This window comes from Neolamprologus brichardi, chromosome 14 (genome assembly GCF_056152115.1).
Source record: "Neolamprologus brichardi isolate AB-2024 chromosome 14, ASM5615211v1, whole genome shotgun sequence".
NCBI lineage: Eukaryota > Metazoa > Chordata > Actinopteri > Cichliformes > Cichlidae > Neolamprologus > Neolamprologus brichardi.
In genome coordinates this window covers 40879626-40895000 of record NC_142117.1, presented here as the reverse complement: position 1 = coordinate 40895000, position 15375 = coordinate 40879626, and the positions used below count along the sequence as shown (strand labels likewise).

The window sequence follows — 15375 nt, the reverse complement described above, 5'->3', positions numbered from 1 at the left end:
GTGTGGTGAGTAGCCTACAGTAATAGTAACAAATCACACAGCAATAGTACATTCATGTAGTTGTAAAAAGCATGATAATATATTAAGTAATCCAAAGTATTCAGAATATGTTACTCTCATTGAGTAATGTAACGGATTACATTACAAAATACATTTTGGGGCATGTATTCTGTAATCCAAGGGCGTAGATTTGGTTTTGGCATTGGTGGGGATGGATGATTCCACCACCGAACCCTGCCCCGTTTCTTTTTCCCCCCTTTTTGTCTTTGCTAAAGACAAAAAAAAAGATTAACAAAAGGGAGAAATATACTTGCCTACATGAACCACCAAGTCATCATCCAATTTCACCTGTGATCTTGTATCACCATTACTCTCTGAGCTTTGTGTTGGCCAGCCGGAGCGACGAACAGGTAGGCTAAAATAGCTCAAACAGTTAAGCTAGTACAGTTCACTGAGAAGACGACGTATGAGCGCATTCAGCTGAAATAGCAGATGTTGAGGACAAGTGTTGCAAATCAATCCCTGGCAGAGATCAATCTGGTCCTGAGTGTGAATGTCCCTGTTCATTCAAATCTGAATCCAAATAATCTAAATAATCGAAAATGTACCGGTGAGTAGCTCAGCCAGGCACGCCAGCGTTCACTCAAGCCGGAACCCGATTGATATTGATATGATAGTGGTTAAAAGATATAGTAAGGCTATTATAAAAGCGTTTACGTACATCTGTAATTTATCATTTCAAACTAGTCGATTTCCAGACAGAATGAAAATAGCAAAAGTTATACCTCTATACAAATCTGGCAACTAACACCATTTCATAAACTACAGGCCGGTCTCTTTACTACCTCAATTCTCAGAAATTCTAGAAAAACTGTTTAACAACCAACTGGAAAAATGTATAGATAAACATAAACTACTCACTGAGAGTACGGATCAAGCAGAATTCAATAGAATACATCACAAATTCCATAGACAAAAAGCAATATGTGGCTGGGTTATTCAAAGACTTGACAAAGGCATTTGACACTATAGATCACAATATATTAATAAGAAAACTGGAACGTTATGGTGTCAAAGGGGTAGTTTTAAATTGGGTCCTGAATTATTTAAGTAAGCAGTTTGTGAAATTAAATGGTGGTTGCTCCTTATGTATGGACATTGCTTGGCTCAGTTTTGGGCCCAAAATTCTTCAACTTAAACATTAACAACATCTGTAAAGTGTCCAAAGTATTAAAAATGGTTCTCTTTGCTGACGATACAAACATCTTCTGCTCTGTGTGTGTTCCTCTGTACTCTCCAGTGGTGGCGCTGTCACTTGGTGTTCGCTCGCTCTGTGGTATAGTATCACTTCCTGTTCCTGCTCAAACACAGTGGTGTTTCTGAGTAGCTTATTTGCTTAGCAGTTTAATTAACAACTTTTAATACATTCTTTTTTCATAGTATAATCTTCACGTGCTTCATCCGAAGCACACTGTGGGATTATAATATTATTTTATGCCATGTTAGACCCCTAACTAAAGATTGTGAATTATTATGTAGTTTCAGTTTGCATTATGCTCCTGAATTAGAAGAAGGTGATAACTATTACATTTGGTAAACTGATCTGCATTACATTAGACTGCTGATTTATTGTGAATGAATGATATTGTATTATGATGCATTATACTGCTGAGTTATTAGAAATATTGTTCACAGAAAGTCATCGTCTCATTTGTCTGGTTAGAAGAGAACAGAGCATACTGCCCCATCTCAGCAGGAGCAGATAAACAGGGAGCCAAGGTCGTAGCTTAGGCGCTGTGTGAGAAAGAATGTGAATGTTTAGGCTTTTATGATTAGGTGGGGGCCACTAGAGGCTATAAGAGTTTGATCAAGGCTCCACCATTTTGAGATTTGATGCTGTCTGCTGTATGGTGTCCATCTCCCACGCGTGTGTTCATTAAATCATCGTTTGACTTGACCCGGCCGGACCAGTGTTGTTATTTTGGGTTTTCCTCTTGTATCCATCCCCAATATTTGAATCCGTAACAGTTTTGGGGGCTCGTCCTGTGGTATTGGGGTGGAGGTTTTGGAGGCTTGGACGGTCCGAGGTGGTCAGACGGGCAGACATTATCCGGCAATCGAACTGAGTGGACAGGCGCCTTTATAAAAGAGGTAGGCACAGGCCTGTTGATTTTATCCGAAGTGTGCTGAATTGGACGATGAAATTAAATGTCTATTCAGTAAAAGTTGCCGGTGAGTGTCTGTTTTGATTTTGATGAAAAATCTCATGAGTGTTGAAACTTGAAATAAGCTTATAAGTAAAAATACTGAGTTAGAGTCTCAGGTAAAGGTAAAAATACTGAGTTAGAGTCTCAGGTAAAGGTAAAAATACTGAGTTAGAGTCTCAGGTAAAGGTAATAATACTGAGTTAGAGTCTCAGGTAAAGGTAATAATACTGAGTTAGAGTCTCAGGTAGTTTGATAGGGAATTGGTCAGTTTGTGAGTTAGAGTCTCCATTGGTCTAAAGATTGCATCTGTGTTGGTCATGTTGCGAGTTAGAGTCTCCATTGTCCATAACGTTGCATCTGCCTCAGTCATACTCTTGTCTTTGGGTGTTGTCTGTTGTTTAAAAGTATTATAAATTTTGTTAGAACGGTGGTTAGAGTCCACTAAGAGGCGCATAGCCCGGAGGTTACGCTCCCTCCTGGCCGCGGACGCGCGACCTTGACCTGTCGGCGAACAGGGTTAGTTCAGTTGGCTTGACTGTGGGGTACAGGGCATCCTGGAACAAGCTAGGAGTTAGAGTCTCCTTATCTGCGCTTTTTTGGACACTCTAAATTGAGTTAGGGACTTTAGAGATGAGGCCAGATACAGTTAGAGTCTGATACTGGTTAATTGATTACAAAAAAGTTGGACTTTCTTCGGTTGGACCTGTTATCTTAAATTTGTCAAAATTGTGTAGGCGCTAAAACTTTCAGGCCTGAGAGTGATTGTAAATATAAGACGTCTTTGTAATATAATAGAGAGTTGAGTGTGAAACGAGGCTGTGTGTGTGACGACAGTGCGCTGCGAGCTATTTTTAGATAGTGTGTGAACATGCAAATGAGGTGGCTGCTTTGAAGCCCACCGAGGACTTCCTGTTTAGCGTGTTATTGAGTTTTATAAGTATGATTTGCAAACAATGATACATGCCTGTAATTAAAACACTGATTTTGCTGATTATAATATTACAAATAAAGTTTTGAATGACTACGGTGAATGTTTGATGTTTGGCTGAGTTTTGATATGGGAGAGACGGCGTTGCAGCTGCTGGGGGTAAGTGACCAGAAACTTGCATGCCCATAAAAGGCAACTGCCTGACTGTGTGAACTATGCACCAAGAGAGAGAGTAAAATCTAGGCAGATGAACCAAATGGATGCTGTAAGAAAAATAGTAAATGAATGTTTTAGTCTCTTAATACAGGTGGATTTCTCTCAACCTGGAAACCTGAGTACAGGGGCAAAAGGATAGATTAACAAAATTGGGACGACACACAGGCCAAGCTCTGGCTCAAAATTTTACAGGTTGACCTATCGCTTTGTCCCCACCCGAAAAAGAAGCTTAAAGGACATCTTCTCCTCCAGTTATCGGTTACCATCACTGGAAATTTTCAGGCAAGTTTTTCACTGAATTGTTTTTGGCACCATGTGTCCCTGAATCTCACAAGCAAGCTCTAATTCCTGGCTGAAGACATGGAATGCTGTTATTTAAGGTGGGAAATCAAAATTTGGGAAACAAAATTAAAAACACACACAATTAGAGAAATGCCTTGTTTGAGAAAAAAGTTAAAATAACCCACCCACAAACGCACACACACGCAATGAAGAAACAGCTTACACTCATGAACACGTGAAGATTTTCCAGCAAGGTTAAAGCAGCAAAACTTAACATACACCTGTTGTTAAATGATAAAGTCTATCCACTACTAACAAATAAACTCTCTGGGTTGCAGGACAACAACTTGACTTCAAAATGACAGACACTGGTAAATCACAAACCAGTGATGAAACAACAAATTTAGTGGTTAAAAGAGTCAAATTGTGACATGTTTTCTTCTGATTGATTAATATAAGTGATTATTGAATGAAATAAAATTCCTTTTTTGAATTATTAAACATGATCTTAAGAATTTTAACGTGTACCTGTGTTGTCCTGTCAACTTGGTGGGTTAGGAGTTGATTATATAGTGAGAAAAAACAAAAAAAAGGGGGGGAGAAGGCTGACACAGGGCCTGGCCCCTCTCTGAATAACACAGCCAAAACAACATCATTTTCCTGTTCGTCTGTTTTTGTTTTGTTTTTTCTCTTTATGCTTAATTACAGGCTGCTTTGTCGGGCCGGAAAGCCGAGGCTGACCTGGACTCCTGCTCTCCCCTCTAACATCTTTGCTCTCCCTTCTACCATCTTTGATGTGACCCTGACTAAATGCTACAGCAGCTGGACCCACAACAACAGCCTGAGAATGTCAACAGTGCTGCAGGAAAGCGATCTCATGCAGCGGAGACGGAGAACGTTAAATCCAAGGCCCGTTTCACTACACGGGGGAGATTTCCAGACAGCTTCAGCTGACAGAGCTGTGACGAGACGCCTATTAAGCCCGGATGAAAAGTGAGGCCGAGCAAAAGAATGCTGACCTTAACAACTCTGCATTAAAACTGTGCAGGACAGTGATGGACCAACACGGAGGATCGGGCAGCAAAAAGGGCGTGCCAGAGACACGAGGAGTAACTGAGGTCAGAAGGCACCTCAGATTGGACAAAAGCAGCAGAAGAACATAAGCTGAAGGCACAGGTGTCGGGGCTCGGTCAGGAGCTGACCTCTGAGAAGAGCCGGACAGCAGGGCTGCAGAAGGCCGTGGAGCAAAGCAAGGAAAACATCAATAAACTTCAATCTGACGTGTACGGAAAAGACTCTGAGGTTTCTGCCCTCAGTAAGAGCTCAAGACATCAGAGCAGAAACTGAGCATGGCTCAGGAGGAGCTGGCTGCTAATCGAACCCATCTGTCAGGCTTGGAGTCCCAGATACAGGACTTGAAATCAGGCCGGAGCTTGCTGGAGCAGGAGGTTGTCAAACCTGACGAGAAGCTCCAACAGCAGGAGCAAACCTTGAAGGACCTACAGAAGCAAAAAGGGTCAAGTTAAGGAGAAGCTGGACAAGGAGAAGATGCAGGACACTGGAGAAAAGGACTGCCTCAATTGGGGCGAGAACTAGTATGGAGAGAACTTTGGGCAGCAGCACCAATGGACCCAAACGGACTGAAAAGGGGGAGGCAGGACCCCAGGGCGCGCTTCAGGCCGTGGTTTACCCAGAACACCAGAACAGGAAAGTGATGAACACAAACACACACACACAAACACACACAAACACACACATCCACATACACTGACTCAGAATCAAGAGAAACACACATATGAACACATATGCACTCGTTGATTGACTGAGAAATGACACACACACACGCACACAAATCGAAATGCTGATTCAATTCACTGAGAAGTGATCCACACACACACACACATATACATGTTTGTGCAATGAAGAGTGATACACACACGCTGCTGCAATGAAGAATGCTTTACTAACAAATGCTATGCTGATACGCAAAATGCTGCACACAAACGTCCAAATACAGAATTTGTTACAACAACAAGAAGCCATTGATTGTTAATTGGTTAAATGCATTTCATGTCACCCAGAGGGCATTTGTGTAGATTTAGGGGACAGGGTCTAGAGCAGTTTGGTTATGAAAACAATGTCTGTGAGTGATGTCTGTTTATGGCTCAAGGCCTCCACTGAATTGTTTACTGTGCTTCACACAGCCTGATAAGGAGCAGTGGTACAGAGTGAAAATGATGAATTAACGGTGTGAGCCTTACTTCGGAGCACCACATTTTTGTGATTGAGATTTAATTGAAGGAGGAACACACTAAAAAAATAATAATAAAAATAAAAATAATAACAATAATAAAATATAAAATAAAAAGAAGAAAAGGGGGCCAGCCCTTGGATTTACGTAAGCATCCCACATGTATTTAACACAATTGCCTCAGGCTTTAAAGATCTGTACAAAATTCAACAGGAAATCATAGCTTCCCTGTATTTCCTACATTGTTGGCATGCTGGTGAGTGCTGTTGCTCCACAGTAAGAAGGTCCTGGGTGCAAGTCCACAGTCTGGCTAGTTTGCAGTAGTTTCTCTCTGGGTATTCTGGTTTCCTGCCACAGTGAAAAGTCATGAAGCTATTAGAGTTAGGTTAATTGATGATTCTAAATTATCCGTGAGTGTAAGTGTAAATGGTTGTTTGTTTCTAGGTGATAGACTGGTGACCTGTTCGGGGTGCACCCTGCCTGGTAACGTATCACTTTAGAGTTATTTCCCAGCCCTCGTGTAATCAGGATAAAGATAGGAGGATGGTAGTTGTTGTAGACCCATTCAATTTTTATGGTAATCAGAATTTAGACTTTGTTGAACCGTAGGCAATATGAAGACAACATGTAGTATTTAAGGGACCAAGTAGAATTTGGATAAAAGTTAGTGAATAGTGTTGAAAAAATGACAGAATTGTGAAGGATTAAAATATTCCAGGAGCTTAACTTACTCCATCTGAACATGTCTTAATCGTGTAATATGAACTCAAAATGCACAGGTTAACTGAAAATGAAAAGGTTGTGTTGATTTAACTCAGTTGTTTAAGTTTCTACCAAAGCAAAACATTTGTGGGCAACTAGTGTCCACTATTGAATCAAATAAGTCCAACATGTTTTTGTCAGTGCAAAAAGAAGTTACGGTACCTACACAATATTGTCCCGGGACGGAGAAAAACTTTCTGGTGAAGTTTTGGTTGATTTTGGGTTTTGCTTAACACTAGGTTGATTTTATCAGTGAGGTTTGGATTGTTTTCTTTCTCTAAGAGAGAGAAAGATGGTTTTATGCTTGGACATGTTTCCAACGGGCCCCAGTATTTGTTATTATATGAGTATTTTATTGGTTACGTTTGTTTTTGCTTTTGTTACAGTGCACTGAAATAAGAACATCTGAGAGGAGTGATCCACCGGTGGTGATATTTTGGTATTTTGTGAGTTCCTGATTTAACAAATCAGCTCTTTAATCCAGGCCTGAGAGATTGAACTTTAAAGCGCTATAAAACATGATTACTAGAAACAGTCGCAAAGTATTTTTCTCCATAATTATAATGGGCTCTGGAGAAATTCACTTATATGGGACATTGATCACATGACAAGTCCTGAGCCTAAAAGGATTGCAGCGAGTCAATCCAGTCCAAAAAAACAAGGAACTGTTTTCCTTTAAAATGATGACGTCATCTTGCTGGTGATGGAGCCTCGAATAGGTTGCGTGTGAGACTCCATTATCAGCAATATCTGGTATGAATGTGTGTGAATGTATGCATGTGACTGGACTGTGATGGACTGACGACTAAATGTTTAAACTGACTTGACACTGAGACAAAAACGGTACCGACTTTAGGATTAGTACATGTCTACAAACAATTCACCCAGCTTGCAAAAGAAGGGTGGATGTTTTGTCGTGCTTTGTTTTGTTTTTGCAGGAGTAGGAGGACAGAGACTAGGGGGGGAGGCTGTAGCTTCACGTGAGTGTGAACTGCAGACTTAACCCTTTGGTTGCTAATTTTGAGCTACTGATGTTTCCATCAAGAAAATTGTGTTTTATTAGCTGTGTTTCGATTAATGCAGCACATTATATTGTTGGGAATGTTAAATGCTAAAGTGAAGAGAAGCTTTGATTTCACTCATGACTGAACAGGTTATTATTAACCATAGCAGGCCACTGTAAAAAGTCAATCAATTGTGATAGAAAAAGCAAGAAAAAACTCTATTGATACCTACACAGCAAATCCAGCATGTCCAAATTAACACTGTCAGATTTGATTTCAACACTTTTAAAGTGTCTATATGGGTCCACACCAGAGAGTGTTAATTTGACTCTTTTTGGAGAGTTGGTACGTTAACTCTGATTTAGTGTTAAACACCAAATCTCTCTGGACTTGATAATTTGGCACTTGGTGTTAAGAGTTTATATATTAACTCTCAAAGAGTATTTTAGTTTAGCTACGTAAGAGTTATCTTCTAATTAATTCTAAAAAGCGGGAATTTTACTGTTCTGAACTTCTAGAAATTTCTTTTGGAAATAAACATTTACTAAAAAGACGCAATGGTTTTTGAAAAACATTTATTCTGAACTGTGCACCACAATTTCAAAACATTTTCTGAAAGATGTAACAGTGTACATGTTCTCACTTTCATTAGAATTTCGTTTATCAAAAGTTCTGACATAGGTGAGCTGGTAAATGCAAATAACAGCATTCTCATCACTTATTTCAATAAATACAAAATACAATATGCATGTCCTTCATTCATCACTTTGTGGAACTTCAATGCACTTCTGCTCTCCCCCATATTCCATCTTCACAAGCATATCCTATGTGGAGATTGAATAAAAATTAGTTGACACTAATTAATGGCACAAATCAATTGCAGCACAGTAAAAAAAAAGGAATCCTTTTTGAGCCATTACTTGTGTAAAGTATTTTCCCAAAAGACAAGGACACAGACAACAGGTAATACTGAACTAAATGTAAAACCTCAACCTTTTTCATTTTTACCTAAACCGTGTGCACAAAACTCTGGAGGGATCTAAATGCTAACGTAGAACCCAGTCAGGACGTCTGCTACTGCTGTTTGCTCGTTTTTTATGGGAGATCGTTTTCAGGCTTCAAGTAGCACCATTATATCAACATTTCACATTCTAGACATTGTTTTAAGTGTATTTGACCAAGAAATTTGACTGAAAATTCACATGCAAGCTTTTTTTCAAGGCTGTGGTATTTGCCCGCAAACAATACCTTTCAGCTAGCTAAAACAGAATATTATGCTATCACCGAGCAACATGGCTAATGCCTTTCACACAGCTTTGTCTCAACTCTAAAGAGCCACAGAAGTAAAAGCTAATAACAATAATTGAAACAATCTTTGAAAACATGACTTACCAAGCATGGCAAACAACTCAAATATGTAGAGCAAAATGTTCTGAAACGGCTTCACTTCAGCTTCGATTGGAGCCGTGCTGGGGGCGGAGTCTGTGAATTTACTCTATTGGTGTCATAGCCCCTGTAGGAGTTCAGAGTTAAGAGGTCAAGAGTTAATGTTTCCATTGTAACACCTCCAGATTTGACATAGAAACACTCATTTTTAACACTCGATTTTAACTACTATCATTTTACACCTCAGAGTTACATTAAAAGAATGTGACTCTACTTAGAGTAAAATTAACTCTAAGACTACTAACACCAAAACATTTAACACTTTTGAATTTGCTGTGTAGAGATTATTGACTGTGGTGCCATGACACCCCAGCTTGATAATGGAGTGATTGTTACAGTACACTTTGTTAATGACATTTCCACAAAGCTGCAATGAAGCACTCAGACATGTTGTGACACAAACAGCAAGTAAAGAGGGATCCAGGTCACAGCTATCAGAAGGGCAACTTTATTAGACATCATTAGTGTGTGATATTGAAGAGGATAACAGATGGACATGTATCTGTCATAAGACATGGCAGCTAAGTTGCTAAACTCTACACTTGCATATAAGTAAATGCAGAAAACCTGCAGGAAGCACAGAGGAGCAGAAACAGTGTGAACATCAGAGAGGATCTGAAGCAGGAGGAACGGAAACAGCCCTGTGCTACCATACAGCTCATTCACAAACAGGCTGCACAGAAACATGTACATAGGTTCATGTAAGCTCCTGTTCACACAGATAACCACAATCAGCAGCACATTGGAACCAACTGTAAACATATACAGAGACAAAATAATTATGAAATATAAATATTTAAACATCTGTGTATCAACATAGGCACCAAGAGTAAAATATGAAAACTGTGTGGCGTTTCTTATGATCTCCATGGTTCACAGCAAGCCAACACTATCCACAGGATACTGTACATTTAGAAGTATTCATGCTATGTTAGTGATCCTTTCACCTGCTTTACACTGTGGCATGAATTAGCCAAAATAACCACACAAGCAACACATTATACCACTGAAGGATCATCTGTGACAAAGATCTCAAACTTACCTCTGCACTACAGTTTAGTATATGTGTAGCATCAAAAGTGTCTGTAGTCATGTGTAACATGGGATACTGAATGACACACGGACTGAACTGTGACTTCACCTCTGCTTCATTTAAGCTTTTCACTTTAGTCCCACAGCAGTCTGGTGTCATCACCAAGGGACATGCTTTGCAAACTAAATAACTCTTTTAAACTAAAAAAATAAACAGTTGCGTAAAAGAAACATTAGTAACTCAATCTCAACACAAGGCCAAAGGAAGGGCAGACTGAAAGTATTGATGGATGAATGCATGAGTGGAGGGATGTTTTTCTCATTCACTCATGGAGATGTAGCAATGGCTGTCCATGGCTGCCACACAATTTATTTGCTTACAGTGTCTTTCCCTGTGTAATACCAGAAATCACACAGAATGATGAAGAACATCTCTGAATGGAGGAGGGGTCTTAAGGTTAAATCCTTTGCCATCTTACAATGCTGTGATTGCAGCCATTCCCCAACTGTCTGTGAATGGTACTCATGGCCATTGATCAGTGGTTGTTGATCAATGGTCATGAGAATTTGCATATCAATGATTAAGGAACTGACCTCCCAGCCCATTGTTCCTTCAGTGGGCTGGTTTATAAGATTGAAACCTGCAGTCAGCTGAGACTGAAGACGTCACCTGGATGGGTGACAAAACGTTTCTCCCACTGAAAACGTCCAGATGAACAGAATCAACTTTCGGGGAAACATATGACCCCCTATGAGCAGCACTTTGGTGACAGTGGGAAGGAAAAACTCCCTTTTAGCAGGAAAAAACCTCCAGCAGAACCAGGCTCAGGGAGGGGCGGGGCCATCTGCTGTGATTGGTTGGGGTGAGAGAAGGTAGACAGGATAAAGACATGCTGTGGAAGAGAGACAGAGATTAATGACAAGTATGATTCAGTGCAGAGACGTGGGCTAGACGTGTGAGATGGCTGACTTGAGTCCTGTATGTTCTGAGGGAGTGTGATGGCAGGAGGGCAGGCAGGTGAGGCACAGAGAGGTTTCCAGAGGAAATGTGGGTTATCTGAAGTCCAGGAGATGAGCTTAAGTCTTGGGTAAGAGTTCTGGGGCGTCTGGGAGAATTAAGGCACAAGAGAACAAGGTAAGTAAAGCACCTGACAAAGAGAATATGGAGCATTAGAGCCAGATACCAACATGGAGTACCTGACAAACTGGCGGAGAAGGAACATCAGTGTAGGGCTTAAATCCCTCCAACCTGATTACCTCAAATCAGCTCCAGGTGAGTGAAGCTGTTGAAGATATGATGGCCCAGGGGTGGATACCAAGGGGACTGAGGAAGTTTCCAGCCACTCATTCAGATCATGACAAGGGATTTCTATTTGGGTAACAATGGACAGTCTGAGCCGGAACAATGGAGTCAGTGCAGAAGGTTATGTAGTCGGTGATGCACTTAGTGAGCCCATTGATGTCCTCACCGTGAGGCTCAAAGAGTGTCTCCCAGTGTGTCATCTCAAAACAGCCCTTTTGGAGGGGAAATGAAGATAAAATCTATTAGATGTGTGAATTTTTACCGAGGTAGTTTTTCGTATATACTGCTGTTGAGCAACATAATGGAAAATGAGAATTATTCCTCAAATGAACTGAAGATAATGCTAGCTTAAGCTGCAGGACAGTATTATGTGTATTAACATCTTTTCTAAATGTTTCTATAATTGATGCAAAATTTGATATTTTCTAGATATCTTATTCTGCCTGTGAAACAAAATTTACCTCCATCCTAAAGGCTCTGTAGGAGAGGTGAGTGTTTGAACTATACATAGGGCAGTACTTAAGGGGTTTAAGTACATTTAAGCTCTACTAAATTGCATTGCAAATGTTAATAAAACTGTCTCTCTCCCTCTCCTCCTTCTCCAGTGAATGCAGCAGTGTAAAGTGTGCTCAGTATCAGTTAAAGGTAGATTGGAGCTACATTACAAACTCAAACACCTACACTTTGGACGCCCATGCACATTTAAGACATAGAAGGCCTTAATTGTGACCCGTGGTCGGTACCTATTTAAAATAGGCGCACAGTCAGTTAAAAAGGGTTTCATTTTAATACAAAATAGAAGTAACTGTAACAGCGGCACCTAAAAACAATTAAAAACTTTACTTTATTAAATATGAAAAAAAAAAGATAAAATTGTATGATTGCCCGTGAGACAGGATAAGTGCTGCGGGGAACCGGTTAAGAACAAATCAACATATCACGCATGTTAAAAAGGGACGGCAACTCACAGAGAACCCCAAATGGGCAGGACACTATAAAAAAAAGGCAAATCTTCAGTGCCGTCTTCACTCGGGCCCACTGCTGTGCATGCAAAACGCGGCAAGACAAAAAAAGGATTTGTTTTCCACGCAGCGCCTTCACCGTCGACAGCTATATATATATTAATATATATATAAAAAGGTAAAACACTAAAAACAATGAATATCTGTGGTGCCTACTGATACAGAAAAATAAAACAAACAAACAAAATCGACAGCCGCAGCAGTTACAGTCTGTCGAATTACACCAGGTTAAAACAAATTAAAACACACTGATGTGTTGCGTCCTTAGCCCGCAGCCAGAAATCCACTTGGCAAAGCAGCAGCTCGCTACTCTGTCCACAAGTTCGCATCACACCCTAATAAATGTGGGTCAGTGGCGGTGAAGTCCACTACACTGTTCTCACAGGAACGCAGTTTTTCCCAGCGTTCTAACAGAAGTTTAGGGGGGCCCGCATCAAGCTTTCATAGAAAGAAAAAATACCAACTTGGACCAAGCACTTGCAGCTTCAGGTTTGCTAGAGAATAACTAATTGCCCACACCTGAGCTTACTAAAGGGACACAGACCAGCTCCGCCTACCAGGGGCGGTTCCCATACTCAGGTCTCACCTTTCACATTCTCTCCCCTGGTTTTTGCATTGGCGACCCGACAATGAAACTTTAAAGCCACGGTCTGTAAAAAGCTGTAACTGAATGTACACTAGGTGGCCTGGCTTCAGCTGATTGGGGCAGGTGGTGTGGATTGGAGTGGTGGCCAGCAGTTGAGCGTGTCTTCTAACTGTACCTGTACTGTAACTTTCAGCAAATGGAGTGGGCACACTAAACTGTTGGGTCAGGTTACCAGGCTCAGTCCCTCTGGACTGTGGCCTCATTACCATAGCCAGGTCCTCTGGGGGTTGTTGGGGACAAGGTGCAGAATCCGTTAATAAATTTTTGGGGATTACCTCTTGGGGACTTCCTTCGTTGCCACACATAATAGTCTCCAGCATCCTCAGACAGGGATAACTGCTCAGGTGATCTCCTAGGGTTAGGAGTTTGCTGGAGCTCCCCTCTGATTTTCTCACAGACATCAGCCGGGATCGGCTTAATCAATTGTCTATTAACCTGCCTTTTCTGTTCTGGATCATGGAGTGGGGCCACTGTATACACAGGACCAGAGTCAGCAGGGACACGGACAATACAATATGGTGTAGCACCCCAAAAATCTTGGATTTTATTCCGGCCCTGAATGCTATGATCTCTCAAATACACTAACTGATGCAATGGCAAGGGATCAGAAGCTGGGGCAGGTTGACGATCTGCACGCAGCGTCGCTGCTGCTTGGGTGCGGTTTCTCACACCTTTATAAGCAACATCAAGACGTTGCTGATGCTCTTGGACCCAAGTGTGCACCGGGCCTTGTGTGGGTTCCTCTACTCGGCCTAACAGGAAATCATTTGGGAGCTGGGGCTCTTGGCCAAACATAAGAAAATAGGGTGACTCACCCGTAGTTTGATGGATTGTGGTATTGTAAGCAAAGGTAAGCTGCTGCAAATACATGGGCCAATGACGCTTTTGCTCAGGGGGCAGGGTTCTCAACAGATCATGCAGAGTCCGATTAAAACGCTCACACTGGCCATTACCTTGTGGGTGGTATGGTGTGGTGCGAGTCTTTTCCACACCATATAACTGGCACAGCTGCTAAACTACTGCTCCTGTGTTGGGTCTGTGTTTCCACAGGCCCCGCTAGTTTAGAGACTTATTCCTCATGAAGAAGACAAGACATAACAGAACATCTTCAACCAGTTTTTAACTCGCTAACGAGGGAAGCCTTGGTCAAAACCAGGCGGTCGAGCATAATGCTCATCACCTGTCTCTATCCCAAATCCTTCAAAGAGCAGCTGTCCCCGTAGCCTTTTTATCACAGCACAAGCACCTCCCTCCGGAAACCCCCCCTTGGTTACAAAGACAAGGCACTATGTGTGTGTATGTGTGTGCACCTGTATGCATGTGTGTGTGTGTGTGTCATGGGGGTGCGTTTGTGTGACCTCCTGCTCACCAAAAGGGTCATAAAAGCAGGAAGCTTACAACACTGGTTGTAAGCTTACAACAGATCTTTCAGATAGGCTGTATCTACAATAAAACCTCCCCCAGCACCAGAGTGGCTGGAGAGGTGGTCAGAGACAAAGGAATGGCTTTGATCCTACTGCTTGAACTACTACTTTACAAATTTAAGAACCACAATGACAATATTCAACAATTATACTTAACATCCTTCAAAACTCCTCCCCTCAGAGTGGATCCTAGAGGGGACACCATAGCAATAAAACCAGTCATAAAACCAAAACACTGGCCACAGTAGTTGCCTTTTGATCCTTAGTAGCAATGGCCTGAGTAAACTTTGAAAACACATCAGTAAGAACCAATACATTTTCACGGCCATCAACTGAGGGTTCAAGGCATGAGAAATCAACTGCCAGAATCTGATTGGGCCTCGCAGCCATGAGGTGACCCATGGTTGTTTTAGGTTTGGGGTAAACTGCTTTAGCCTGTGCACAACGTTCACATTGCTGACAGTAATCCTGAACCTCTTTGAACATACCTGGCCAATAACACCTCTTGCGTATCATGTCTGCAGTCCTGTCAGTTCCCTGGTGACCATGGTCATTATGCAAGCCATGTAAAACCTCATTCTTGAGACTCTGAGGGACCACTAATTGGCACACAGGTTCCTCCCCCCTCCATCTGACTGAAAAATCTGCCGATAGAAGACGCCCTCTCTACCAGTTTCCTCCACTGGCGCAACATTTCCAGCACTGCTGCTGACAAATCTCTGCTCTCCTGGTGAGTGGGGCCAGTTCCTCTGCACCAAAACTTCAAAAAGCCACTAATCATGGGGTCATCCCTCTGCAAAGTAGCAAGGTCTGCAAGAGGGTAAAACCGAAATCATAGATTGGATTACTTGC

General features: G+C 41.6%; 1 pseudogene; it reads right to left on the bottom strand.

Moving 5' to 3' along the window:
• Positions 1 to 9310: 9310 nt before the first annotated feature.
• Positions 9311 to 9966, bottom strand: LOC148099733 (putative olfactory receptor 1F12P; annotated as a pseudogene).
• Positions 9967 to 15375: the final 5409 nt, after the last annotated feature.